Source organism: Pinus tabuliformis, chromosome 4_1 (assembly GCF_031772625.1).
Source record: "Pinus tabuliformis cultivar Carrire ecotype Pingquan chromosome 4_1, CPIR1, whole genome shotgun sequence".
NCBI lineage: Eukaryota > Viridiplantae > Streptophyta > Pinopsida > Pinales > Pinaceae > Pinus > Pinus tabuliformis.
In genome coordinates, this window is record NC_142303.1 from 612,607,332 (window position 1) to 612,614,843 (window position 7,512).

Sequence of the window (7,512 nt, forward strand, 5' to 3'; positions counted from 1 at the left end):
TACAAGAATTACCTACAAGCGAATTCTTAAAAGCAAAAAATAAATAATGGCGATAGCATAAAACATAAAATAGATATACATAGATATTTTCCCCTGGATCCCAAAATCGGAACTACCAGATTGATTTTTCATTATATTCCTTTTAATGTTACAATACATATATATCCATGCCGGAGCATCCATAAACCCCAATCCATTAACCCTGGATTAGAACATAACTATAGTTCCCTTCACCGGGTCTAAAAAATACCATGGACAAAAAACCATCATGCCCAAAACCATGTGCAAAATCCGTGCACAAATCTATAGGTAGTTTCACCCACCTAATATAGGGTCCAAAAAACAAAATTCCTGGGACGCTGCGTTGGGCGCAACGTACAGGGGGGGAGTAGTGTAGTGCCCCGCTCTAGTTGACTGACAGTGATATGACACTAAAATTTATTTAGCCCTAAGGCCCACACATTATTCTTTGAGGACCTCAGGTTGAGGATCCGGGCACATAACTCTATTATTAGTGATTGAGATATTAATGGTTATGATGGTTATGTATGTTCTCCATTGATATTATGATGAAGATAACATTAATGGTTATGTATGTTATCTATTGGTATTATAATGATTGTAGCATTAATGGTTATGCATGTTCTCTATTGATATTATGATGATTGTAGCATAAATGGTTAAGTTTGGTCTCTATTGAATTTATGATGATGATGGCAGTAAAGGATATGTATGTTATCTATTAAAATCATGATGATGATAGCTTTGATGGATAGGTATGTTTCGATTGATGTTACAATGTTGATAGCTTGATGGATATGTATGTTTCCATTGATGTTTTGATGATGATAGCCATGATGGAGGTGTCCCCTACATTACCTACTTACATTAGTTCTGGTTCACAATGAACAATAATGCAAACGACTAGATGATGTTAATGATTCTATTATGATAATGACTAACATTGAGAAACCGTGTTACTGATGATTATTGAGTATGGTAGGAAAACACCGGAGGCACTCGCATATGACGAGTTGACAACAACTGGTTTGATGAAAAATTATATTATTTTATCTTTGAAATTCTAAGTCAATTTTGAAACCTGCTATATATGTTTATCTATATTCTGATGAGATGTTAGTGGTTGCAAACACAAGTTAGTTGCTTGGCCGAATGACTCACATATGGGTGATGGGGTTGCACAAATTGGATGGAACCGCATGGGAGGGGTGGGATAGTGTCCATGATCTCACCCACTAGCACTCCCACCATGACTTGGGTTGGAAAGGTTGAAACACCTTCGCCTTGAAGATCATGATGTCATGAGGGCAGATCCCAAAGTTGGGTCGCCCATGAGGATTTTACCGAGGGGCGCGCATCAAGGTGGATTCCTTGATCTTCGACACCATTATTCTCACTATAGTAAGCAACATACAATATGATAGTGGTCTCTACCGTTCAACCTATACTTTCCCCTCGTAGCCACTGAATGCTTGAAGGGCAAGTGGTGTGGCACCCTTGGAACTTCAAGGGAATTTCTTGAAGGGCACGACCAACTTGACACCCTTGGCATCACAAATAAACTATTAGGCATGTCACCTTTGGAACTTCAAGGGAAGTTCTTGAAGGGCACGACCAAACTTGGCACCCTTGGAATAAATAAAAATAAATTAATAAATAAATATAATCAAGATATGAAAACCATGTAAATTCACATCAAATGGTAACTTATGAGTAGAATCGAGGCAATTAATCAAGAATAAAACTTGGGTTAAGGGAATCATATGAAGAAATAAAATATTTTACCTTAAAAACTCTACCCTTCCCATGCTAGAAAATTTTAGGTAGATAATGTAATTTAATCAGGTAAAAAGGGGAAAGAGGGACATAAATGTAAGGATAATTATTAATCTTAAAATAGTTAAACATAATTAAGAGAAGAGGATGGTGAATTAAAATAGGATTAATAAATTAAATTTTAAATAAATTTAGAGAACCTCCATGTGGCAACAACCAACAAAAGAATATCCATCTAAGAGATAACTTGAGTTAAATTAGGGAGTAGATAGGGGATCAAATCTTGACTTATAAATTGACTTTAGTAATAAACACAAATTAAGGAATAAAAAGGGGGATCAAAAGACAGCTAGGAGAAGAAATAGGAATCTTGTTGAGGTGAGGAAAATATTAGTTTTAAATTAAAATTTAAATAAATAATTTTAGAAACCCTTGATGAGAAAGTGACACATGGGTGGGTGAATAATCAAACTATTGAATTATCAAAAATAATTAATTATGCATGACATGCCAAGTGTCACCTATGAGGAATCCTATAAAAAGAAGGGGCAAGCCATGGGAGAAAGGACTTTTTACCCTATTGTTGGATGGATGAGACTATGTCAGAGTAGTGCCTACGAACTATAGTGAGTTTGGTGAGGTAGAGGACTTTAGAGAGGGGACTCTTGAGCCAAAGAGTGCTCTCCTCTACCAGCTATTACATTCCTCCATTGTACAACCCCATTGCAGCTCGGAGGTCTGCGGGAAAGAAGAGTACCGAAGGAGTAGGCTGGGAGGTCAACCAGTGGGTCACTGCATTTGGATCAAGCACGTCGTCATTCACACTCGGAGGTGACTGACAACAAAGGAAGACAGGTAGCTGAAAATCAAGTTTGAATCTCGTCTTCTAGTGAACAATGCCTACGCGTTACAATATTATTTTGTATGACTTCATTATGGCTTTAGTTAAATATATGTAAATTAGATGATATGTTCAATGAAATGAAATTTAGGGATATGTTAGATAGTGCCTAATAAATTTGGGATTCTCTTCTTGTTGTATTTTTATTTGGATATATATATATATATATATATATATATATATATATAGGGTTAGTCCCTACAGTTGGTATCAGAGTTGTTGGTTCAACTCTTTGACCTTACACACTTATCTAAATTGTTACGAGAGTTTTCCCTCATTGATTTTCATTTTAGGCTTCCATTGTCATTATCGCTATTTCTACTGACCATTCCAGTATCACTGGTAACATCGGCCTCCTTATTCACGATGTGTATCATTCCTGCGGTATTTGCAATATGTTCAGGACCCATGATAGTGTTATTTTCAGGGTCTTTTAGGGTTCAGAAGACTTCTAAGGAACTTAGCAAGATGCATTTGCCTTACTAATAATTTGCCTCTGCCCATAAAGTCCATTCTATAAAGAGATGTAGCACTATCCACAACCATCAGAGAAAACCTTGTCTCTGCCATCATAGGAGCTGATTCCAGCAACAACCTAGATTGATGATCAGTATTATATACTCTGGCATAGGAAATGTTATCCAACACATCTGCTCCATAAAGCCCAAACCTTTCTGCAATCTGTAAAAGTCGTTGCAGTATGAAGGTTCCCTCGGCATCAATAAAAAGTACTTTGCCTTCACCACCTCCCTGATCTAATGACAATTGAAAAGTAAGGAAGAGATGTGTGGCATAATTGGGTTTCTCCTGTTTGAAATTCCTCATAAATGTCTGTGATTGATCCTGTCTCCACCCATCCTTCTAATAGCTTGTCAAGCTCCTTCTTGGGGAAATAAGCAACAGATTCTACCATACAATGGCATCTTTGAGATTTTTAATATCAACAACAGATATCCCACAGGCCTAGAGTTGCTCAATGGGGTAGGGTCCATGTTGCTGCTCCTCTACTTGTTCATCTTTCTCAGAGATTTGTGGTTGTTGCTCCATGGGAATATTACCGAGAAACCGAGTTTAGAAGGAAACCCAATACGAAAGAAGTGTGTCTGGTGCTACCTAGTTGACCCTTTGATCAGTTTCAGGTTGTTCCTCACTAGAAGAGTGTGTTTTTTTTCCCTTGTCTGGTGTGCTCTTCCTCATTCTCTTCGCATCTGCCATATTTAATAACTGTATCGCCTTTTGATACCTGAAAGTATAATCATGCCCCTAGATTCAACTATTAAGAATCCAGTCCTTTTCAATTGTCAATTTGAACCATAGTATTAGCATTCTAATCGATATTTCCTAAAAATAAAAAATAAAATAAATGCAGAGTTAGTTGGTTGAATTTCCGTAGTAGAATGGTAAGAAACTATTATAATTGATCCAGTAAAAAAAAAAAAAAACCAATTTATTTAATTTCCAAAACATTGAATCTTCGACTCTACTGAATCCTCAATTGTCTGCATCCTAAATTCATACACGGTACCAGATTTGTGTAGGCATCGAGATTGGCACTAATGCCATTACCCGCCATATTGATCCAGATAAGTGTGGCCTCGTTTAGTTTCCCTAGCCTGCAAGACAGCATAAGCAATGGAATAATACGCATGCCAACCAAATTGTTGTGATGAATATGCGTGTTTCTCCCTGGCTGACAATTGGAACCAAAGCGTAAATTCAGATCCTGGATAGGTTGTAATCCGCAGACAAATGTAGAAAAATTGCAAGGCAAATGAATAACACAGATATGAATCGAAGCGTAATTTCAAATCAGGGACATACAACAATTTGTGGACAAATGCGAAAGAATGAATGGTAATTTTAATTTGTATGACTAGGCTTGAGCATACACCGGGATAAGTTTGTTGTTTATGGGATGGAAGAAGATGTGCGCTCAGATTTTATTATCAGATTGATATTTTTATTTGCAGTTTTGGGGAAGTTTAATTCGCCAAAGTAAGTTTTTATTTCAATTCTTTTTAATGCCCGACAAGGTAACGAATCAAGAATTCTGCCATTTTGTTATCATTATAAATAAGTTAACCAATTAAGAATTCTGCCATTTTTTTATCATTATAAATTTTAAATTGTAATTTTTAATGGAGACAATTCTTGTATAAACATTCTTAGGATCACCTAGTTTTTTAGGATCAACCATGGTTTTGGTCCAAGGAAGAGAGGCAGGGAAACAAAATAGTATGTGAATAAATTAACCTAAAAATACCCATAAACGAAAGGGTGGATGAATATTTAGAAAAGATCATGTTAAAACGTTCTTCAAAACAAGTTAAGGAATTGAGTTTTAGAATTTTGCCATTGTTTCCTCTAATTAGGAAATTTTAATAATGTCATTTATTATTCCAAATAATGATATGATTACATAAAAGTGTAAATTTTTATGATGTCATTTCTTATTCCAAATAATGATATGATTATATAAAAGTGTTATGTCTTCTCTCGTGTTTGAGCTAATTATAGAATCTTAACCAGTTTATTTTTCTTTTCACATAATTATATTGATGTGTTAGGTTTTTCCAAGGTTGCAAATAGTGCGATGTTTGGTTTGAGGACATTTCAATTGATTTGACATGTTTATTCGTTAGGTTTGGCTATTGGACATTTTAATTAATTTGGAAAGTTTATTTAGCTAAAATTGCAGAGGTTTTTATGGTTTAAATTTTTTTATAGTTATGGTTTTGTTTTCACGTGGGTGATTTCCTTTGCATTACTTTTGGTTTGAGGATCATTTAAAATGATTTGACAGGTTTATTTAGTTAAAATTGCAAAGGGTTTATGAGTCATTTTTATAACTATAGTTTCCCCAGTTTATGTTATGATAATGCTACCAACCACTTCTACCATTTATATGACATAATGTAGTCTAAGCCTACTATGCTGAGTAGATTGATTGTATTCTTTTGATTAAACCTTATAGGAATGTTTGAAATGGATAGGTGACTTATATAATCAAGAACTTCTAAATGCATAAATTGTTCCTTTGGAAGTATATAATAATAACTTTATATTATAGAACCCCCGAGGTTGGATAAATTTCAATTGATTAGATTTATCTTATAAGGAAAATCGTGTTAAATTGTGGCACGATTCATTGGTAAACCATGGCTAGAAGAGGTACAAGAAAGAGTGGGGCAACTAAAGCGCACAACATGGCACCACCACAACAACCGACTCCTACCTCCCCACCCAATGATGGGGAAAACATCACAACACCATAACAAATACCAGCTAGAGAAGTCTTGAACTTAATGAGATCATTCCAACACATGTCTGAAGAATTAATCAATTGTTTGAAATGGGAGCATGGAGGACATGTCATATAAAATGAAGTACCCCAAAACACTACAAGAAATGATGTACGTCGAGATTTGGAAAAAGTAAAATTTCCAGAGTTTTGGGGGTTTGTTGATGGTCAATCTGCAGAAGCATGGTTAGAAAACATGGCTATGTGCTTTACCCTGAGAGATTACACCTCAAATATGAAGGCCAAGATGGGCATATTCCAACTAAATGGAAACACACTACTTTGGTGGAAGACATTATTAACCCAATTGGGGATGGATATATATGAAGTAACATGGGAGCTATTTGAAGAAAAATTTAGAGAACGTTACCTATCAGAGGAGTTCCTTGAGAGGAAACTAAATGAATTCAATGCATTAAAGCAAGGGAGTCACTCACTACCAGAGTATGAGGCACATTTCATGGAATTACTCTGTTATGCCCCTCACTTAAACATAGAAAAGCTCAAGGTGAACAAATTTGTGTATGGAATAAATGTTAACATTCAGACCAAGGTTAGAATCTTAATGCCTCGCACCTTGCACGAGGCAGTTCAGTGGGCAATCAATGCAGAGGAGGAGATCATGAGCAGTTGACCTAGTAAGTCAACAAGGCCCACAGGATCAGGAGTACCAAGTGGAAACAATATGGAATGTAGAAATTTGCAAGGGGGTCCTGTGCTCAATCATCAAAGGTGATCAGCGAGAAATCAAAGAACACCATATAGGCATCCAGCTCAACATCTGCATAGGGTACCTCAACAAACTCGTCAACCACAACTGCAACGGCCTATGCGACAACACCAAGTCACACCACTTCAACACCGATTCTCTTTCCAGCAGAGTTCCAGACCAACTCCCAGTTCAATTGGTAGTAGGAACCAAGCCCCTAAGAGGGGGTGTTGGAATCGTGGAGGTCCTCACTACAAGAGGGATTTCCCTCAAAAGATAGGTAATACCAACTCAACTAAGAATGCAACTACGGTGGGGGATTTGGGGAAGGCTCATCGCATCCATGCAGCGATGAATAATCACCAGGTCGAACACCAGTCCACTGTGTTGGAAACCTCAGGTAATATTGATGGTCTGAGTTTTGTCATTTTAATAGATCCAGGAGCCACTGATTCCTTTATTTCTCTAAATGAATTATCAAAGATTAAACATAAAGTGATTGCACAATATGAATTTAGACATGTAGAAATGGCATGTGGTATGAAAAGAAATGTAGGAAGGATGGTAAAGGATTGTGAGGTGGACCTGGGTGTATGTAAGACCAAGATATCCTTGTACTCTACAATTTTAGGAGTCTATGATGTAGTTATAGGAATGGATTGGTTGGAACGACATGAGGCACTCCTAGACTACAAAGACAAGATTCTACATTTCAGTGACGATGACGGCCAAAGAAAATCATTAAGGGGAAAGAACTGAGGGGTGTCCCTGAGGTTCATCTCCTCCATGCAACTAATGAAATTT

The 7,512-nt window shown here is 36.6% G+C and overlaps 1 pseudogene; it reads right to left on the reverse strand.

Annotated features, from left to right (window-relative positions):
- Window positions 1-3,121: 3,121 nt before the first annotated feature.
- On the reverse strand, window positions 3,122-3,745 carry LOC149177499 (DNA repair protein RAD51 homolog pseudogene; annotated as a pseudogene).
- Window positions 3,746-7,512: the final 3,767 nt, after the last annotated feature.